At 39.5% G+C, this 23,279-nt stretch overlaps 1 protein-coding gene and 1 pseudogene across 1 annotated transcript in view; one reads left to right on the top strand and one right to left on the bottom strand.

Annotated features, from left to right (window-relative positions):
• The window catches only part of LOC148019642 (Homeodomain-like superfamily protein), a 95,843-nt gene that overhangs the window by 11,731 nt on the left and 60,833 nt on the right, over window positions 1-23,279 (bottom strand). The gene's annotated exons all lie outside the window — the stretch shown is intronic.
• LOC148019643 (serine carboxypeptidase 3-like) lies at window positions 17,895-22,258 on the top strand (annotated as a pseudogene).

Genomic DNA, 23,279 nt, shown 5'->3' with positions numbered 1-23,279 from the left:
AAATAGCTTTGCACTTCACATGTGCACAACTTAATAACACCAAAGCTAAGCATTAAAAACAAAGTTCTCACAACACAATTTGTTCCCGCAAAAGCCACTAGCTATTGGATAATACTTCTCTTGAGAATTCTGCATACTTTTATTTATTTATTTATTTATTCATTCATTCATTCATTATTCAGTTCAACTATCTTCATTTTGCATTTTCGTGTTTTTGCATTAGTGTTTGAGTTCATTGTGTTTCAATCATGGCATACAATCTGTGTTTTCTTTTACAACCCCTAGCATATCTCCACATGGTATCAAAGCTAGTACTCTTCTAAAGAGTTACCTAAAGCTATCATAAACTACTTGGTTTGTTCTTGATTACATTATATGTCACGTGTTAACGCATGATGGCTCAAACCACTCCATCTTGGGATCCTCCAATATTCTCTCAAGTCACTCCTTCAATGGAGGCTCTCGTGAGGCATTATGGTCTTGAACTCTCTTGATTTGGAGGACAACGCTCCCTCATCTTCATCTACGACTTCTTCTTTTAGAAATCACTCAAAGAAGCCTAATTCTTCTTTGTCTCATATTTCTTCACAAGGTACATCATAGTCAAGACACTCCACTTACAATACTAATCATCTCTCATTTGAGAAAAGACTATACACTCGGAATATAATGACCCACACTGGTGCTAGTAAGGAGTTGAGGGACACTATGATCAGAGATGTTCCACAAGGTGATACTTTATCTTTTGTTTCATTTGAGTATTAGTTTGATGCTTCACATTTTACCCTCGCATTTTCCATTGTTCCCTCCCACTATCACTTTACATTTAGATTCATCTATGTAATATCTAGAACTCTACTTTCGACCTATCATTATCCAATCTTAGCATGCATTAACTTTGATGCATATTTAGGCCTTAGCCCATCAGTAGGCACTCGAGGATGTACCACTTTGCACCCTAGTGATTTGTTGCTGGCAATACCACCCACACATATTTAAACCTAGTACCATCCTCCCTGATTGATCCTAAACATGGATGATGTATGGATGCCGATGGTCTATCTCCTTCATCGTAGGAAAAAGGGAGTGGAACAGTCCAAACCTCACAAAGTCTCTTTTGGCATTATTTGCCTCAAAAGAATAGGTTTATAGATTTTGCAAAAACTTAGCCAAGTAGATGACCATTCTCGCTCAAAGACCAAGAGTATTAGACCCGTACCCAAAATCACACCATCCACAGCCAAGGATATTCACTCCACACCAAAGCTGAACCCAAACCCAATTCCTAAACCAATCTCAATCCCTTCCAAGTTTCAAAAATGGTAGTGCCAATCCAAGGAGGTAGCAGTACAAAGTGCAGAAAGAGTGGAGACTCGAGATGGGTGTGTACCAATGTGGTACACACAAAGAATAAAAGAATGTATTTATACTTAAGGTACATTACACTTAAACCCACAAGGGTGCGGTCACATGTACAAGTAAATTTATACACGCGAGAGGGAGTAAAAAGGACCTTTACACCCAACAACCTCCCACTTAAAGGTCCTTAGCAAACCTTTAACCAATCCCCACTAGCCGAATGCAATGCTCATGTTGAGCCTTTACAAGACTTTTAGTGAGAACATTTGCAGGGTTATCTTGTGTTCTGATCTTAGTCGGTGTGACTATACCATCATCCAAAACCTGTCCGATAAAGTGATACTACACATCAATATGTTTGGTACGTGCATGAAACATGGCATTCTCAGCCAGGCATACAACACTCTTGCTATCACATCCAAGTACAGGTATTTTGCAGGGCAAACAACCAAGCCAAACACCTTCTTTCGAAGCTTTAGTAGTGGCTGAAAACTTTGCCTCAGTGGTAGAAAGTGCTACTATCTTTTGAAATCTAGAGCACCAAGAAATGGCCCCACCAATCAAGGTAAATATGTACCCACTCGTAGACTTGCGAGTATCTAAGTCACCTGCCATGTCTGCATCATAATATCCTTGCAGATCTAACGTACTCTTGCCATAGCAAATACATTTTCTTTGTGTGCCTTTAAGGTACCGCAAGATATTATTCACTGCCTCCTGTACTTTGCCAAGATTTGACAAAAACCTGCTCACAACTCCCACTACATAAGCAATGTCAGGTCTAGTAGCAACCATATCATACATGAGTGACCCACAAGTTGAAGCATAAGGAACACCCTTCATAGAGTTGCCTTATCATCTTTTGGACGATCTGCTTTGCTAAGCTTAAGGTATGGTAGTAAGGGAACACCAAGTGACTTAGCATCTGCCATAGAAAACCAATCAAGTACTTTGTTGATGTACTTTTCTTGTGAGAGGAATAAGTGCTACTGCTCTCTATCTCTCGTCACATGCATGCCCAAAATGTGTTCATTTGCACCCAAGTCCTTCATGGAAAAGAATGAATTCAGCTGTCTTTTTAGTACATTAACTAGGCCTTTATGCTTACCAGTAATAAGCATATCATCCACATAAAGCACAAGGATTATAAGGCTTCTATCATCATCCTTCTTTATATATAAGCAGTGATCTACACTGCTTCTTTTAAACCATATGAAAACATGAAGGCATCAAAATTTTTATACCACTGTCTAGGAGACTATTTTAAACCATGCAAGCTTCTCTTAAGCCTACACACCAAATGCTCCTTCCCTGGCATAACAAAGCCCTCTAAATGTTTCATATATAGTTCTACTTCTAAATCACCATGCAAGAATGCAGTTCTAGTATCCATCTGATCAAGTGCAAGAGCCATAGATCTATGACAGCAAATAATACCCGAAGAGTGGTCATTTGGACAACAAGTGAAAAAACTTTCCGAAAGTCAATCCCCTCTTTCTATGTATAACCCTTAGCCACAAGCCTAGTTTTATATTTGGGTTTGCCATCCACACACTTGATTTTATACACCCATTTGTTAGGAATAACTTTCCTATCTTTGGGTAATGGGACCAAATCCCAAGTATTCTTATGCAAAGATTTCATTTCTTCCTGCATAGCTAGCTCCCACTTTTTCTTTAACTCACATGATAATACATTCTTTATATGTGAGAGGCTCGTTCTCATCTGTGAGTAAATTGCGGTCCAAAGAGGGATCGAACCTTTATATAGGTCTCCTAACACATGTAGACCTTCTCACCCAATGATCTGTGTTATCACGTAATGAATCCACATCCAAAGGAATATCAATGACCTCATTATCTAGTTGCTGAACTGCATTTTTAGGTTTCTGTAATACATTTTCAGGCTGCTATAATGCATTTTCAACATGCTAATTTTACTATCCAAGCTGATTTTCAACATCCCTTTGCTGCCATTGTCATCTGGCTCAATAATGATGTGCCAATTATCAAAACCAGCATCAAATGGAGCTGAATTTTCAGTGGCTGATCATGCTAAAATTTTACTTTCTTTTCGTCTAAATCACTAGATGTGGCATTTTTCAGCAACTTTGACTCGTTAAATACCACATCTCGGTTGTTTAGTACCTTTTGCATACTTGGAACCCAAACTCTATAATCCATTTCACCTTCATCTCCATAACCCATGAAGATGCCTCTATGAGATTTCATGTGACATTAATGTGGCATTAAAAGTGACATTTAATGTAACGTTAAGGTCACAAATATTGAATGTGACATTAAAGTGACATTTAATGTGACATTAAGGTAAATCTAGGGGAACATGCACGAGAATGACCGTCCGGGCTCTTGGGCGCCCGAACGGGGTTAAGGGGAGCCTAGAGAGTAAGAGAGTCCAAGAATAGTAGGACTCACCAAAAGTGGACGGCTGGCAGAGGAAACAGGAAGAGAGGTGCCAGCACTTATCTAGGCGTGATTGGGAGGAGATGTCGTGCTCACCGATTAGGACTGTTAATTTTTCTCTTCTGGCTTCATCGTTTTCTGTCTTTGCCTGAGTCATCTTTCATTGGTATCAGAGCCTATGGTTCAACGGCCAGATCCGTCATCCGCCAAGTCGTCAGTCATCTTCCAAGTCGTCAGTCCTTCGCAAGGTCGCGTGTCACCCATCACAGATGAGTACTGGCCGAAAAGAGACGCCGTGAAAGCGTGACGGGCCGTGAAGAAAAAAAAAAGTGAGACATGCCACGTCACGTAAATGTGACACGTTACGGGCAGAAGAAAGGTTCAGGCGAAACGACCAGGCGTGTGGTCGTGAGGAAACATGACACGATTGTTGTCACGACTGCTGTGAGACGGAGGCAAAACGTGAAACGTGACACGACTGTTGTCACGACTGCTGTGAGACGGACATGACACGACTGTTGTCACGACTGCTGTGAGAGGGATAGAAAAATGACATGGAACGGACAGAAAAATGTCATACACGACTGAAGTCAGGAAATTGAATTTCCAGCATGACTGCTTCACTGCTCTAGTTTGGGAAGATAAAATTTGTTCCTTACTCTTCGGGTTTCTTTCCAAACCAGCAACCACCGCCTGCCATTAAAATCAGGGAAGTACTTTACTTTGTATGCAAATTTCTTATCTTTGATTTCCAATTCCAGTGTATTAATGGCAAAAAAAGGGAAAGAAAGGGTAATGGAAAGCTCTAGTTCTGGGGCGCAACCTATGGTAGATCCCCATGAACCAGAAATACAAGAAGAACAATGGGAAGAATTTTTTGCTACACGAGAGCAATTCGATGATCTTATTGCTCGTGTGCAAGCTCAGGGGGTTCAAATGGAATTTTTAACTCAAACACTCACTGAAATAAAATCTCAATTAACTTTATTGTTGGAAAGAGATAAAAATAAGATAGAAACCTCGGATGTCCCATCTTCATAGAAAGATTTAGATGTGACTATGCGAGATCCTAAGAAACCCCAACCTTACCATAAATTGAGGGATAATCCAGTTCTAAAGGATATGAAACCACCTCAATTTTACGGGGAGGAAAAAGATAGGAATAAAGACACAATCTTTAATTTCCTCCAAAAATGGGAAGATTTACATAAACTAAAAAATACCCCACAACATCTCCAAGCACTGGAGGCTAGTTTAACTTTGGGACCCAAAGCATATAAGTACTTTAAAGGAGGCGAATAAAATACCTGAAACTTGGGCTCAATTTGAATCCGTCTTTTTGAAAGAATTCCTTCCTGAAAATGAAATGGAAAGAAATTGGGAAGATTGGGATTATGTCAGACAAAAGGGACGACCCCTGCTGACATATCTGGAGGAATATCGTGAGATAATCCTCAAATTGGAAGGAATAGATGAATTCCAAAAAACAAGAGGATTCATTAGGGGACTAGATAAAGCATGTAAAAAAGAAGTAAAACGGAGTTTACCTAAGACGCTGGAAGAGGCAATTAAATTTGCATTAATTCATGAAGATAGTATGCGTCCAGGTACACTCACTAGTGTCACTGATATGGAGCCCAAGTCTAAGGAATTGGAAACCTCAAAATTTGTCGGCAAATTTAAAAGGAAAATGCCATTCTTTAAGGGTAAAAAACAACCTTTTGAAAAGAAACCATATATGAGGCCAAAGTTAAGTCCTGATGACTTTGATAAGGCCAAAAAAGAAAAGTTGTGTTTCAATTGCCTATCCCCTAACCATGCTGCTTGGAATTACCCTCAAAAGAAAAAGGGGGAAGACAAAGGAAAGGATAACGACAAGGGCAAGGGAAAAGAAAAACAAATCCATGTAGTGCAGACCTTAGAATTAAAGGGCCATGAAAAGTACAAATCTTTAGAGGTCTTGCACATGGATGTACAATATAAGTGTTGTATGTCAACTTCTATGTGGCAGCCTACTTTTGGGCCACATGATTTACTTAGAGTACATGGATTGATAGCTGGAAAAAGGGTTAGAGTCATGATTGATGACTCTGCCACACATAATTTTATAAATTATGCACTTGTCAAAAAATTGAAACTTCCCCAACAAAAGAGTGGGCATCAATATGTTGTTCGTATGATGCAAGGCGAAGACAATAAAATATGGGATACAATGGTATCCAATTTGAAAATTGAGATTCAAGAATATAAAGACAAACTCGATTTCCAAATAATGAACATGGAAAGAGCTGATATTGCTCTAGGGAGGGAGTGGCTATGGGGATTGGAACCATCCTTAAAACGTAGTTATCACCATAATACACTGGAATTTGAAAGGGATGGTAAGACTTTTGTCATTCAAGGTGAACATGAAGTATCTGATAATCCTTTGCTGTGTTCTACTGAAGTTCAGAAGCTGATAAAGAAGGAAGTTTGTGAGGTATATATGTTATGGTCTCTTCCTGTACAGAACACTTTTACTTTCTGTAATATGAAGCAACAATTTTCTTATGTTTGTGAGTTGAATGTTAATAATAAATTAAGTAGTTTGTTAGATGATTTTAAAGATGTGTTTCCTTCTGATTTACCAAGTGGCCTTCCACCAGATAGGGGTGATATAAATCACCCAATTGATATAAATAAGGATATACATCCTATTTCTAAACCACCGTATAGGTTAAGCGAAACACAGCATCAAGAAGTTGAAAGACAAATTAAGGATTACCTGAATAAAGGGTTTATTCAACCCAGTAATTCACCTTGGGCTTCACCAATTTTATTGGTAAAGAAAAAAGACGGTTCTATACGACTTTGTGTTGATTATAGAGCACTTAATAAAATAACGGTGAAGAATAAATTTCCTATGCCCAGAATGGAAGATCTTTTTGATCAATTACAAGGGGCAAAATTTTTCACAAAGATAGATTTAAGATCAGGTTATCACCAAGTAAGAATTAAGGCACAAGATGTTTCCAAGACAGCATTTCGTACTAGATACGGGCATTATGATTTTTTGGTGATGCCTTTTGGCCTCACTAATGCACCAGCTACTTTTATGAAACTAATGAATAGTGTTTTACGGCCCTATCTAGGACATTTTGTAGTAGTCTTCTTGGATGATATCTTGATCTTTAGTAAATCAAGAGAAGAACATTTGGAACACTTACAATTAGTATTCCAACTGTTAAGAACGCATTCTCTTTATGCAAAGAAAACTAAATGTGAATTCTTTGCACAAGAGGTGAAATATTTGGGGCATATTATCTTGAAAGAGGGAATCAACATGAATCCAGAAAAAGTAAGGGCAATTATTGAATGGCCACCTCCAAGGAACCTGGAAGAGCTGCAGATCTTCCTAGGTTTATCTGGATTTTATCGTAGATTCATTCGAGATTATGTCAAAATAGCTGTTCCAATGACAGACCAACTTAAAGGCAAAGGAAAAAGTTTTAATTGGGGAACAGACCAAAATGAAAGTTTTCAAAAACTTAAGGTAGCTATTGCTACAGCTCCAGTATTATTAATAGTGGATCCCAATAAACCATTTGTGGTTGAAGCTGATGCCAGTGATAAGGCATTAGGCGCGGTCTTATTACAAGAAGGTCGACCAGTTGCTTTTGAAAGCAAGAAATTAGACCGTGCAAAACAGAATTATTCTGTTTACGAGAGGGAGCTGTATGCAATAGTACATGCAATGAAGAAATGGAGGCACTATTTATATGGTGCCAAACTTTTGATTTTATCCGATCATGAAAGCATTAAGTGGCTTAATGATCAACCGGATTTACACGGGCGTAAAGCCAGATGGGCCGAACTTCTCCAAGAGTTCGACTATGAGATAAGATATAGAAAAGGAAAGTATAATATAGTAGCTGATGCACTCAGCAGAATGCCCATCATTAATGAATTGAGTTTTACTCAGTTCACTTCCAATTTGCTTGAATCTTTAAAAGGGAAATGCCAGGTTGATCCGGCATATTCCAATATATGGGAAGCAATAAAAAATGGGGATCCAAATGAAAGTGCTTCTACTGAGGAAGGAATATCTGAGGATGTTCAACAAGGAAATGGAGCATCAGGGGTTGCTCAAACTGGATTCAAGTGGAAGAATTTTACCATTGATAATGGTTATTTACTCTACAAGGGTAGGGTATGTGTCCCGAAAGATACAAAAATAAGGTGCCAGATACTCTTTGAGTGTCATGATACCCCTAGTACGGGACATCCAAGAGTTAATAAGACTTATAGTCTTATTAAAAGGCAGTTCTATTGGCCTGGAATGAATAAGGACGTCCTTGACTATGTGATCAAATGTAATAAATGCCAGGTTAATAAAGCTGAAAGATTAAAAATGGGAGGACTTCTCCATCCACTAGAAATTCCTTCGAGAAAATGGGAGAGTATCTCCATGGACTTTATTGTTGCTTTACCTAGAACACAGAGGGGGCACGACTCTGTGTGGGTGATTGTGGATAGGTTAACCAAAATGGCTAGGTTCATTCCAACTTCAACTGATGTTAAAACACCAGAATTGGCTAGATTGTTCGTAGAGAACATATACCGATTGTATGGCCTTCCGGCAAATATAGTTTCTGATCGGGATAGAAAATTTGATAGCCATTTTTGGCGTGCTTATAATACTTAAAAAGGTGGGAGAATTGGCTTACAAGCTCCAACTACCTGCTGGTAGTAAAATACATCCAGTTTTTCATGTAAGTAAGTTAAGGAAGAAGCTGGGTGATTTGGATAATCTAATCTTAAATGATGATATTGAGGAGCTATTCAATGACTAATCTAATCCACATGAACCAGAAATAATATTAAACGTTCGTAATAGACGAACAAGGAATACTATTTATCAAGAATGTTTGGTTAAGTGGAAAGATTGTTCAAAAGAAAGCTCAACATGGGAGCGAGTAAGTACTTTAAAAAAAAGGTTTCCCAATTTACAGTTAGACCTTCCAAGTATCGTTTTCGAGGACGAAACCGATTCTTAAGGGGAAGGAAATGTGACATTAATGTGACATTAAAAGTGACATTTAATGTAACGTTAAGGTCACAAATATTGAATGTGACATTAAAGTGACATTTAATGTGACATTAAGGTAAATCTAGGGGAACATGCACGAGAATGACCGTCCGGGCTCTTGGGCGCCCGAACGGGGTTAAGGGGAGCCTAGAGAGTAAGAGAGTCCAAGAATAGTAGGACTCACCAAAAGTGGACGGCTAGCAGAGGAAACGGGGAGAGAGGTGCCAGCACTTATCTAGGCGTGGTTGGGAGGAGAATGATCACTCGTGCTCACCGATTAGGACTGTTAATTTTTCTCTTCTGGCTTCATCGTTTTCTGTCTTTGCCTAAGTCATCTTTCATTTCATGTCAAGTTTGGTTCTGCTATCACCATGTACATGAACATAGCATTCGCAACCAAAGACCCTTACCTTAAGTGCTCATATGAAGGACGTTTGCCAAACCAAACCTCTTCAAGAATGCCACATTCAAGTGCACAATGTGGAGATCATTTGCAAATATATACCGTGGTTTTAAGTGTCTCTTCCTAAAACGACTGCGGGAGATTAGCTATGGACAGCATGCCCCGAATCTTCTCACATAAAGTGCGATTCGTTCGCTCAACCACACCATTAGATGACAAATTATAAGGAGCTATAAGCTCCTGTTTAATCCCATTGTTTGACATCACAAAACTTATTGAATACTTTAGATACATACTCTCCCCATTGTCTGTACTTATGCATTTTAATTTTAAACCCTTTTGAGTACTAACAAATGTATAAAGCCTTTTAAAGGCATTCAATCCCTCACTTTTTTGCTCAAGCAAGTAAATCGATAGCTTTCTAGAATGGTCATCAATAAAAGACACAAAATAATGGAAATCATTGAGTTTTTATTGGCATGGTACATAGATCAATATGGACTAAATACAAAATACATGCCATCCTAGAGGCTACATGAGAGTATAGACTCTTTACATATTTTTCCAAAACACAGTCATTACAAAAGTCAAGCTTTGAGTTTTTCACATCAACTCTTCCAAGTGAAGAAAGTGCCTATAAACCCTTTTGGCTCATGTGTCCAAGATGCTTGTGCCATAACTCCATGCATGACTACACTTTTGCAACTGCAATAAACTTTCCAAAAAAAGCCTTGCAATGAACATAGTATGGAGTTTCCTTTTTGACGCCTCTAGTGACTAGCATGGATCTTTTCTCTATCTTCCACGTTTCACCACCAAAGGTAGTGAAGTAACCCTTGTTGTCTAACTACCCAACTAAAAGCAAGCTCTTCTTAATGCCAGGCACATACCTATCATCATGAAGAATCAATTCCTTGCCATTTTCAAGAGCCAAGTATATGATGCCCACCCCTTCAATATCACATGCATGGTTATTTCCTAGGTAAACTTTCCTAAGGTTACCTTCTAGATAAGAAGAAAAACACTTCAAAGATAGAGTTATATGAAATGAAGCACACACCCGATTGGCCCCAAAATTGGCGCCCCTTTCGGTCTTTCTTTAGCTTTATTGAAGAAAAAGTTAATTTACAATGGGATTCTCCCGATCCCCTTTGCAATCCAAACCCCCCTTGCTATCCAAAGTGACCAGCAAGTCTTCAATCTGATTTCCCCTTGATTCAAGCACATAATTGGCCTTCACCCACTTCAAAGACGATGGAAATGCCCCAAATTCAATGACTGGATAGTCCTCCACCTAAATTTACCTGAAATTCACCTTCAGCCATGAAAATCCAAGTCTTGGAGCTTCCAATTTCTGACACGCTTCCCAAGGCTGCTACTTAGCCCCAATTTTTGTTGCAAATTAGGGTTTACAAAAAAAAATCTAAAATTTCTCAACCTCTAGTGATCTCAATGCTGCAATCTTTGGAGCAAGGCTGTAGAAAAACTGGGAGATGAGAGAGAATGTTGACGAGAGAAAAAAATTCAGACTTTCTTTGTGAAGAACTAAAGAAAATCGGTCATTTACTGCTACTGCCCTGTCTCAACAGCTTGTAGATGCAAAGAAACTGAAGAAAATCAGTAATTTACTGCTACTGCCCTATCTCAACAGCCTGTAGATGCTATCACCTGCTATTGATTGGTCTTCTCCTAACCTTGGTTGCCTCAAAAGGTTCTCCAATGGCTGCAAATCAGACTAGTAGCATCTCCTCCCTCTCTCTCGCAGGCTAAATACACTAAAAATGCCTCTCTCCAACCTCTAAAGACGTTTTCTAGTCTTGCATGGGCATTTTTTACAAGTGACAACCTTTCCAAATGATTTTTCCAACATTATCCATAATTAAATACTAATGTTTATTCTTTAAATACTGAAAATTAATCTAATAATTATTTCGATGCCTTGAAAAATAATCTGACTCGCCAATAATTAAATTGGCTGGGTAACTTCCATTCCCGAGTGTTTCTGCGCCATCTTTGACTATCAGATTGGCGTTAGGTATCATTAAACGCCACTTCTCTAGTATCATCAACCAACATTGATGGCCAAATGAATGACCTAGACCAATAATTGACACCAAATACCACCAAGTACCTGTGCAACATAACTTATAGTAACTTTCGCCTTTGACATCCCGTGATTATCTCAAGTCTCGGGCTCGTAAATTTACTCTAATTCCAATTGCAGCTCACATGTGTAACATTTACTTAATCATGTGATTAAAAATTAATCCACATGTTAAGTAACGTTTCAAAAATATATGTCCTCATGACAGAAAAGTATGGTTCCATTTTCGGGATACCACGATTTGGTGGACCCGAGACACCTGATTGCAAGTCAAAACTTAGTGCTAGTGCTAATTTTTACTCTTAGCTGAGAAATTACAACAATATTTATTCATACAGTGAGACGGACTCAAGCATTGATGATGCCTCTCAATATGAACATTCACCTCGGAATGGTGGAAATGCAATGTCTGACCTTAGACAAGGCTCAAACCATGGACAGCAAGCTGAAAAATGTTGCTATTGGGATGATGCACGGCCTTCAAGGCATAAGAAGACTAATGACCAGCAAAGTGAAGAGGCATTTGATGACCAGTTCAAGAATCGAATGAGGACAGCAATATATCTCTTTGCTAAATTGGCAAAGGATCCTCAATTTACCCGATTTTTTAATGCTCCAAAGAAGGACAGCAAAGACAAGAAGAAGAATACATCTTCTACACCTTCTGAATAGCAAGATGCAACCAAGATAATGCCAAACACTTCATTTAAAGCTCTGAAAGATACTAATGAAATAAAACAGCTAGTATCTATAGGGCAAGGAATGCAAATGCAAGGCTATCATAGAAGTGCCAATCCAATAGATTTTGGACAGCTGGGCATGAATGCTATGATGGGGCAGCCAGGAGATTTTGGTAGAAGCATGATTTTTCATGTTATGGTTGGACAAGGACCGCATACCGGAATATATAACACAAATCCCTATGGTATGCAGCAACCGATGTATGGTGTACAAGGCCTAACATATTCGGGTATGGTTGGAAATATGCAAAACCCTATGTATGGCAGCATTGGCTTGATGCCTGGGGTACAAAGTAGCATGTTTGATATTGCATCGGCACCCTCGAATGCTAATGGGGCTCAAGAAATGAACGACGGTCATGTAAATGCTCTGTTTGGCATTGGTTTTGATGTAAATTCAGCAAATGCACCCTTTCTACAACAGTCAATGTATGACAACTTGACACCCAAAGGGGCAGCAAAAGAAAAGTGAATTCTTCTTGTATGAAATTCACTTTTTGGGGCATATTGTATCGGCTGATGGTATTCACATGGACCTTGCAAAGGTTGAGGCAATAAAATCATGACCACCTTTGAGGAATGTGCATGAGATCCACAGCTTCTTGGATTTATGTTCTTCCTACAGAAAGTATGTGCACGGGTTTGCTAAAATTGCATCTCCATTGCATGCCTTGAAGAAGAAGGATGTGCCATTTAGATGGACAGCAGTGGAAATTTCAGCATGTGAAAAGTTGAAGGAAAAGATGACTTTAGATCCTGTGCTTGTGTTGCTCGATTTAAGGAAGTCATTCATAGTTCAATGTGATACATGAGGTAACAGCACTGGGGTTGTTCTTGTGCAGGACGGCCGACTTATGGCTTATTAGAGCCGAATTCACCACAATGCAAAAAAGAATTTGCAAGTCTATGAGAAAGAGCTCTTGGCTGTAATTCATGTACTGTCTACGTGGAAACATTATTTGTTGGGGGCTGATTTTACAGTGCAAACAGACCATCAAACTTTGAGGTACTTTCTGAGGCAAAAAAATTTATCAAAGATGCGAATGAGATGGGCAAATTTTCTCTCTATGTTTCATTTTCAGATTGTACATATTGATGATAAAAAGAATATTGTGGCTGATGCACTGTCACGTAAGCCACAAATTTCAGCCGTCAGCATGGTTTATCACACTGAGTTGGATGCCATGAGAGAGCAATATATTGTTGATTCGAACTTTGCTAATGTTTAAGATCAGCTTTGCAATGGCCAAAGGCATGAACACTTTGTGCTAAGAGATGGATTTCTAATGATGCATAGACGACTATGTGTCACAAAGCAGTTAAAGCCTAGAGTTATCACTGAAAGTCATGTTCCTCCGTATGCACGACAAAGTCAAGGCAATGGAGCATTTCTTTTATTAGCCAACTTTGAAGCATGACGCAGAACAATTTGTTAACACATGCATCGTATGCCAAAAGGTAAAGCACAATAGGCAAAAGATGCCAGGTTTATTGCAACCCTTGTCTATTCCAGATAGGCCTTGGCAGAGCATTGCAATGAACTTTATTTATGAGCTTCTTAAGACACCTACAAGGGATAATGGGATATGGACTATCATTTGCAGGTTTAGAAAATAAGCCCATTTCATTCCGATGAGGAAGAAAATAAAGGCTAATCATATGGCACGATTGTTTTTGCAGCACATCTTTAAGTATCATGGTATGCCAGAGTCGATCATTGGTGATCGAGACCCCCGGATGACCAATTTATTTTGGAAGGGCTTGTTTGAGAATATGGGTACCACGTTGAAATTCTCATCATCCTTCCATCTGCAAATAGATTGTCGGTCTGAGGAAGCAAATTCCACAATGTTAGATCTTTTGAGGTGCTATGTTTAAGACCACAGACACAGTGGGAGCAGTATTTGCCGTTGGTTGAGTTTCCTTACAACAACACAGTGCATAGTTCTACAGGCAAAGCTGGTGGTTGAGGGTAGTAAGAAGGTACTACCTATTTTGTAAACTAAGGATAAGATCTTTGAGGTTGATCAATGTGTGGAAAACTTGGATGTAGCCTATACAAAGATAAAATATGCACTTCAGAGACGCAAGAAAAGCAAAAGAGGACAGCTGATCGCCACAGATGTGCTTTGCAGTTTGCAGAGGGTGATTATATATTGCTACGTTTTAAAAAGGCAAGGCTGAAAAGATGAAAGGAAAAGAAAGATTCTATCCCAAGTTGAGTATGAGATACTATGGGCCCTTCTTGGTATTGGAGAAGATCAATGATGTGGCATATCGGCTTTCAATCCTCAAAGCTATCATCAAATTCATCAGCCTCTTTATGCATTGAAGTGCCAACATTTGAGTCATTTTCCACATTTTCGGCATGCTGCCCATGTTTAGAACCATGCCGAACATCATCGTTGCATTTCCCCCTTCACCACATGATTCACCAAGGAGTGATGCATCCTCTCCACTTGATCCCATATCACCATGTGAAGACATGCTTGCTGTAATTCACTGCTGAGAACAATTTCAGCAATAATGCAATACTCCCGAGTTGCAATCAAGTACCACGGGCCCACCAATTCAAAGGATTTGATGGTATCCTGGCAACGGAACCACGAAACCAACCTTCCTTCCGTAGATGGGTGGTAAATCCTTGATTACAACTTAATTACAGCAGCAAACAATAAACGCAAATCTGAAAATACAATTTACCTATTGATCTTGAACAATGCATACCCGATCGGCCCCAAAATTGGCGCCCCTTTCGGTATTTCTTTAGCTTTATTAAAGAAAAAGTTAATTTACAATGGGATTCTCCCAATCCCCTTCGCAATCCATACTCCCCTTGCTATCTAAAGTGACCAATAAGCCTTCAATCTGATTTGCCCCTTGATTCAGGCACTTAATTGGCCTTCACCCACTTCATAGATGATGGAAATGCCCCAAATTCAATGGTTGGCTAGTCCTCCACCTAAATTTAGCTGAAATTCACCTTCAACCTTGAAAAGTCCGAGTTTTGGAGCTTCAAATTTTTGACACGCTTCCCGAGGCTGTTGCTTAACCCTAATTTCTGCTATAAATCAAGATTTACAACAGAGAAATCTAAAATTTCTCAGCCTCCAGTAATCTCAATGCTGCAATCTTTGGTGCAAGGTTGTAGAAAGGCTAGAAGATGAGAGAGAACGCTAACGAGAGAGAAAATTCAGACTTTCTTCGCGAAGAACTGAAGAAAATCTATCATTTACTACTATTACCCTGTCTCAACAACTTATAGATGCAAAGAACTGAAGAAAATCAATCATTTACTACTATTTTCTTGTCTCAACAGCTTGTAGATGCTGTCACCTGCTGTTGATTGGTCTTCTCCTGCCCTTGGCTGCCTCAGAAGGTCCTCCAATGGCTGCAAATCAGACTAGCAGTATCTCCTTCCTCTCTCGTGCAGGCTAAATACACTAAAAATGCCTCTCTCCAGCCTCTAAAGACGTTTTCTAATCTTGCATGAGCATTTTTTATAAGTGGCAACCTTCCCAAATGGTTTTTCCAGCATTAGCCATAATTAAATATTAATTTTCAGTCTTTAAATACTAAAAATTAATCTAATAAATATTTCAATGCCCTAAAAATTGATCTGACTGGCCAATAATTAAATTGGCTATGCAACTTCCATTCCCGAGTGTCTCTGCGCCATCTTTGATCTCAGATTGGCGTTAGGTACCATTAAGCGTCGCTTCTCTAGTGTCACCAACCGACACTTCTCGCCAAATGAATGACCTAGGCCAACAATTGACACCAAATAACACCAAGTACCTGTACAACATAACTTATGGCAACTTTTGCCTTTGATATCCCATGATTTTCTCGAGCCCTAGGCTCATAAATTTACGCTAATCCTAATTGCACCTCAGATGTGTAGCATTTACTTAATCATGTGATTAAAAATTAATCCACATGTTAGGAGAGGTTTCAAAAATACATATCCTCATGACACCATGATTGTGATAGACCATCATGAGCAGACAACAAGGCATCTATCACATCCCTTTTAGTGATATACATCTCTTCCACTGTCATAGTATGTGGGTCTGAAGATGCAACCAACAAATCAACATCTTTATCTTCTTCTATCTACTCAATAACAACATAAGATACCACATTTGTTTTCTCTGTTTCTTTAGGGGTAGAGCTACTATCCTTCTCGTTTTTTTTGCCTCTTACATTAGCCTGCTTCTTGCGTTCTTGCACTCTTTTATAGTACCTACAATCGGAATTTTTATACCCTTTGCGTCCACACTGATAGCAAGTGACATCTTGTTGTTTTTCCTTGCTTTTGCTGCAATTTTTATACTTATTTGAATTTTGCAGCGTTTGACCTCTTTTCAGTTTGTCCTTTTACATTGTAGGCTGATCCACTGTTTTCTCCACTTGCCTTGCGTCTAATCAGAATAGAACCATGCACACCATCAAATGTCAAGTTGGGGTTGTTGCTCAATGACACAACCAATGCTTCCCATAAATCTAGCAAAGTCATGAACAAGAAGATAGCCCTCAGCTTAAGATCAAAAGCCGGCAAACTTGCATTCTATAACTGACTCAAAACACCAATGAAAGCATTTAAATGCTCTGAGATGGATTTAGACTCATCAAGCTTCAAGTTGACCAACTTTCGCATAAGATGGACTTGATTGATAGAAGTCATATTCTCATACATAGCCTTGAGTTTCTCCCAAACTGCATATGCAGTAGTGAGTACCTTGATATCAACCAAGATATAGTTTGTGACTGCCATTTTGACATAAGTAATGGCTTTCTTATTCATTTTAGCCTAATCCTCATCTAACAAAGCAACAGGTTTATGTTCGGCCAAAGCATCATCACAATCCTTTAAAAAAAGTATATCTTGCATACAATATTTCCAAATATCAAAGCCATTGCCGTCAAATTTGAGAATCTCAAAAAGATTATTTGTGTCAAATGTTGATGCACTACCAGCCATTTACAGCAATAAAAACTGCAAAAAAGTGTTTAATACTTTCAGCCAATAGCACGGTTGCTGAACATAACAGCAAGTATTCAAACTTGCACTTCCAAAAGTGCCCAAGAAGCAAATATTATACTGCAATTTCAGTCCCTAGGGCTGATTACAACATTATACATGAATCCAATCTGATACATATGCATAAAAGACAGCTCCCACTTCAATAACACATCACCATAATGCCCAAATGCAATAACCCAAGTGTTGTATATACCACTGTTTCACTGCACAATGAGCATTTAGCAATACATGTATCAAGAGAAGCTGCCCTTTAACAACATTTAATACATCCCAAGTCCAAAATTTCTCTCACTCAGCAATGAATCTATTGTAATTTCATTGTCAAAGCATAAATCAGCTCAAGATGCATCACCAATGCAAAAAGCCCCAAAAATTTGCAATAAATCTGCTCCAACTGCACTAATACATCACCCCGAGTGTCAAATACGGGCAAATGTTGCAGAAATTTCACAAATTCTGCAGAACCCCCAAATTTCGGGATCCGATGTGCACAAATTTCAGTGAAATTAGCTCATCTGAGCAAAATTTCACTTGTACATGAAAAGCCCTGAAATTTTCGGGACAAATGCGCACAATGTCTGCAATTTATGAGTCAAATGTCTCTGTTTTGAATAAACAGTATCAAATCTCAGAAAGGTCCCAAATTTTCGGGTACATGTCGGCACAATTCTGCAAACTCTGCTTGCACATGAGAACCCTGTCAGTGAGCAAGGGGTCTGCTGCAGAAAATAATTAAAAAACTGACAAAAAATGCCTGAAATCTGTTGCAATGCTGCTGCTCTCCTGCCGACAGCCTCCCGTGACCTGCACCTACCTGCCAATGGTCGCCGCTTGCAATCGGACAGGTAAAATGCTCAAGCCACCTAGTCAAAACTGACCTGTCGACTACCTAAAACACTATGGCGTGCCTGGTTGTGACCTGACCTGTCGCAACTAGCCTGCACCTCAAGCCGACTGCCGGCCAAAATCGACTAACTGCAGCTTGGTCAAAACGAACACCTGCTGCCCCCGAATAGGCAGAATGATGACGAGCTAACTCCTTCGCACGAGCACTCTTCCTGCAGCTCTGATACTAGTTTGAAGAGCGAGTGGAAGTGCCCAAGTATGCACACAAATTTCAGCAATAGAGAGTGCAGAGAGAGTGGAGACTTGAGATGGGTGTGTACCAGTGTAGTACACACAAAGAATAAAATAATGTACTTATACTTGGGGTATGGTACACTTACACTCACAAGGGTGTAGTCACATGTACAAGTAAATTTATACACGGGAACCGGAGTAAAAAGGGCCTTTTCATCACTCGGGTTTATTTTTCACTTCAGAACGATATGTCAAGCATCTCAATATGAAATATCTTGTATTCAAGTTTCTATCATAGAATAACAAATGCGCTTGAAGATATAATCAAAATGAACTCTACTTCTAGTACCCCTAGCTCTTGGCACAATGACCATTGCTCTAGTAGTAAAAGATTTGATACCAAGGCATGAAATGAACAAGTGTGCAGGCTATGTGGTATGACGACAATGCAAAAGAAACAAGGTGCAATATGAAAATTTCATTACATTGAAAGTTTGCACCTAAGAATTAAGTTACATTGAAAGTCTCGCCCACTATGTAGCTCACTTAGAGCACTTAAGTATTAAGTATGCCATGAGCTTAAGTTTGATCCAATGAGCAGTTGATGTGTGATTAATGATTAAGTCATTAATTAGCTCTTAATTAGAAATGTGATCTGATCAAGAAGCAATTTGTTACTCATTTCAAAACTTGACCTTAGCTATTTGGCGCTCTCTTCCTCTCTCATTTTTGGAGTAGCCCAAGTTTGGAGAGCCATAGTAACAAAAAAAGATATATGTTTGCTGATTTTTCACAATGAACAAGACAGGAGAGTGTTTCGCAGCCATATTGATGTGTAGAACAGCAAGGAATCAATCTTTTCTTCTCCTTTCTCGCTCTTGGTCTACCACCTGTGTAACCTTTGTTTTCTTCAGCAAATTAGAATTAGGACTTCTTGTTTACAGCAAATCAATGTCTAGGGTTTGTAGAAATCAATCATTTTGGGTGTGGAATTGCTTACTAAAGACATCAAACCAAAACGCCCAACTTGCCCTTTATTTTGGGTCGCCAAATCATTGAAGATTCGGGTCAGACATTAGGGTGAATCTATTTATACATGCAGATCTAATTTTCCAGCCACTTAAAACATCAAGTTCAATATCCAATCCCAAGGCAAATTGATGCTAAAGATTAGGGCTTATGGACAGCAAGTTTGCATGTCTGAATTACTTCAATTTGATGGTCAAACGAAGGTGCATTGGTTAGGACAAAGTTCTAAGATTGTTGGACAATTAGGGTTCAAGCCTCATTCAACAAAGCGAATTTGGGATTGTCGAGATTCATCCAATTCCTCATTGATCAAAATGTAGTAGCAATGAGAGAACATGGATGCATTCTCAATATCATGTTGGTCAACATGAGAGTGATTGCAACTCTATATGCTTGGGGAGACGGCAGCAGCAGCCCTAAACGCAGGCTAGAAAACAGCAAATGCAAGAGGGAGCAGCCACCAATTAGGGTGTTAATGCAGCGGAAAAAAAAGAGAAGTGGATACCAAACCCGCCACCAGTCTTTGCCTTCACTAGAGTGGAGGATCTTTGCCATTGTTTGAGCAAATCCAGGTCTGATACCATATCAAAAGATGACGTACTAGCGAAACAGTAGGGTTTGCAGGAAGGAACACGAAGTGAAGTCAGTAAACACTGAGAAGAGAAGAGAAGAGCGAAGAAACTCTGATGAATGGAATGATGAAGATTTGAATTATGGAGTGAATGTGATACAAGGGAACAAGGGTGTCATAGCACAAGGAAGATGATGAAGACAACCACGAACCACAAACGGAAATGTCCTCCTAAAGGGGTGTAAGGGTAGTGAAGAGGTTGGAGAGAAGAGATGATGAACTGAATGAATCAGCCGTAAAGAATGAGTGACACAGGCAGCCTATAAATAGGCAAGAGACTGTCTAGGGTGGCACCCCACTATGGGCGCCCAACCCCTTTTTGGGGCTATCCATTGTGAAACCCTAAATGCAAAACGCAGAATGCAAAACTACGGATGAAGGGTTTCTCAACGTGTGACAGAAGTCGAAAAGTAGTGCGTGCTGGAAAGATGCATGTCATCTTGCTGCTGCTACTAGGAAGATGCATATCGTCTTGCTACTACTGATTGATGTCACTATGTAGGTGTAGTAATTGTTTCCTAATCTAATTGTTTGATTCTCTGATGATCTAGGATATATGTACATGCTGCAGAATGTTCTATTTCTTCTTCGAATCTCATGGCAATAAAACGGAGAACCCTCTTTTGCTGTGGACAATGGGGGGTCTTGGGTGTGGGAGTGAGCTCGCCCTTTTCTGCGAGAATGGCCTTTCCATATCATCAACTCCACCAACTTGACACTTGTATGGAATGATTACAGATGGGATCAAGTAAGACGACAGACCCTCTTCGCCCTCTTCTTAATTACCCCTTACTCCGCAATTGCACTAGTCCATCCAATTGAAATTTATGTGATGTGCAAGTGGGGTTGGATCTTTATGATGTTTGCATCTTTATTTTCTTGATTTCAGGTTTCCAACATCATCTTTGTTGACCAGTCTATTGATACAGCCTTTAGCTATACTATTGATTATCGTGATATTTGCCATGATCAACTGGCAGTTAGTGAAGATCTGTACGATTTCCTACAAGTGAATGCCAACCATCTTCATTGCTATAGTTAATTGATTTGGCTTTTGGATTTTGAAGTATAAATTCAAATATGAATCATTTCAACCTTGTCTTTTATGTTATGCTACATCCATGTTTAAACCCAAAGTGATTTCTTTCTTTATGGTAAGCTAACTCGGTAATCCTTTGCCCTTTTTTACCAGGCTCTTTCAAATGCTCCCTCCAATTATAGGATGAACAGCTTGTTCGTGACCGGTAAATCCTATGCTGGACACCATTCCCCAGCCTTAATGTCCCGCATCTATGAGGCCAACAAGCAAGGGGATGCTTCCTATCTCAACTTGAAAGTTTGTCCACTACACCTCACTGAATCAATTGCAAATCAAATCATGACAGTACTTTCCATAATTGCAATCTCATGTAGTGGTGGTGTGTTGTAGGGCTTTGCTATTCGGAACGGGCTCACACAACCCAATATTCAATACAAGGCTTATGCGGATTATGCACTCAGTATGGGGCTTATTGGCACTAATGCTTATGCAAGAATCAAGAAGCGTCATACCATGTGCACAGCCAGCTTAAGCCTATGTGGTAATAGTTACAAATAATTACAACCAGTACCTCGTTCTAAAAAGATTAGCCACAAGCTCAATGCAATGGTCTTATTGTCTTTTGGGCTTGTGTGATGCAGAGTCAGAAGGGGGAGGAGTAGCTTGTGCAGCTACCTATATGGCTTGCGATAGGATATTCAACACAGTAGTGTCATTGTTGGACAATACAAATGTAAAGTCTTTATACATTTTCTAGTTTTTAAAATCAATTGCATACCGCACTATTGATGTGTGCCTAATATATGCTCAATTCAACTCCTAATCTGTGCCATAAAATGACAATCAATGTGTCCTTTCTTTGCAATATTATGATATCCAAAAGGAATGAAAGGATACCATGTGTTATGATTTCTCAGATGTGGCGACCTTCTTGAATGATGAAGACGTGCAAGAGGCATTGGGAGTCGATGTGGATGTGCAATGGGTAGCTTGTAGCTTGTACGTGTACGAAGCTATAATGTTGGATTGGATGCGTAATGCTGAGAAAAGCATCCCTGCTATACTGGATACCTTCAATGTATCTATGCTAAAGCCTAATATATGCTGGTGAATATGATCTTGTAAGCAATTGGTTAGGTAATAATGATGAGAGCACTTTTTTGCTTTTTTCGCAAATCCCTAGTGTCCCTTCATTCAACAGTAATTCTGTGTCGAGGAAGTTCAAGGTGGGTAGTAGCTATGAATTGGACTACCGGAGAAGAGTACAACCAAAATAATTTCACACAACAAACCGAATATTTTGAATGGATGGGGAAATTGCACCTTCTCCCATAATTATTTAATTACAAAGAGATTTGTACCAACTTTTCGGCATGCTATATAGCATGTTTTCTCATTTCATTTAGTTTTTTCCTTTAATTTTTGAAGTATTGTTTTTGTTTATTGGTTTCATTTATTTATTTTATTAGAATTACTATAAAGATGAAAAAAAATCATCATCCTTGCACTCAAGCAAGGCCATTTATTCAAGAGCTTTTGCAGAGGGAAGCTCACGCTCAACCGCCAAGACCCATGGACCGCTTATTATTCCAAGCGTTTCAAGCGAACACCTATGGCTATCTCTCACCTAGCCGACGCACCTTCGATCCTACCGGGGTGTAGTAAGCTTACCTTGATGCCTAAACAAGTTGCCTCCTTCCTCAAGCACACCGGTAGCTCCACGATTCATCATGCGAGCTCAAGTAACCTCAAGTCTTTACCTTCGAGCTCCATCCTCCATAGCCGCATGCGAAACAAGAGAAAAGAAGAGAAGAGGAGAAGAGTAGAGAAGAGAAAAGAAGAAGAGAGGAGATAATTGAGAGCTTCTTCTCCTTGATCCCTCACCCTCACACTCTCACACTCCCTCTCTCAAACACACACAAGCAAGCAAGAATGAGAGAAGAAGAGAAGATGAGTCCACTTTGCCACACACCAAAGAATGAGCTCCTCATTCACTTTTCAACTTTATATACAAAACCCTAAATCCCTTTTGGGTGGTCATCCCCTTATCCCATTTTTTACATGGCCGGCCGTGGCCTAGGCCCCTTTTCCCATCGCCTTCCTAGCTTCCTTCTTACCGCCCATCTATCTTTATAGTTTGCACAAAAGGGAGCCTGACACTCTTTTACAAAAAGTTTTGGGGGCACCTCACATTTAAAGATGCGCTTTTGCCTTTGCCTTAGCTTTTGAGGCTGCCCTTGCGCTTTTTGCTATTTCCCTTCTTGCTTCTTCTGTTGTGTCCGATTTCCTTCTGTGTCACCTCTTTTCACTCCCAGCTTGCGCCTTTCCACTTTTTCCGCTTTTTCTTGTACTGAGG

The sequence above is a fragment of the Lygodium microphyllum genome, chromosome 19 (assembly GCF_053477565.2).
Source record: "Lygodium microphyllum isolate KBCC chromosome 19, Lygodium_microphyllum_v1.1.10, whole genome shotgun sequence".
In the NCBI taxonomy this organism is placed as follows: Eukaryota; Viridiplantae; Streptophyta; class Polypodiopsida; order Schizaeales; family Lygodiaceae; genus Lygodium; species Lygodium microphyllum.
The sequence above is the reverse complement of the archived record's forward strand: the minus strand, read 5'-3'. Positions and strand labels throughout refer to the sequence as shown.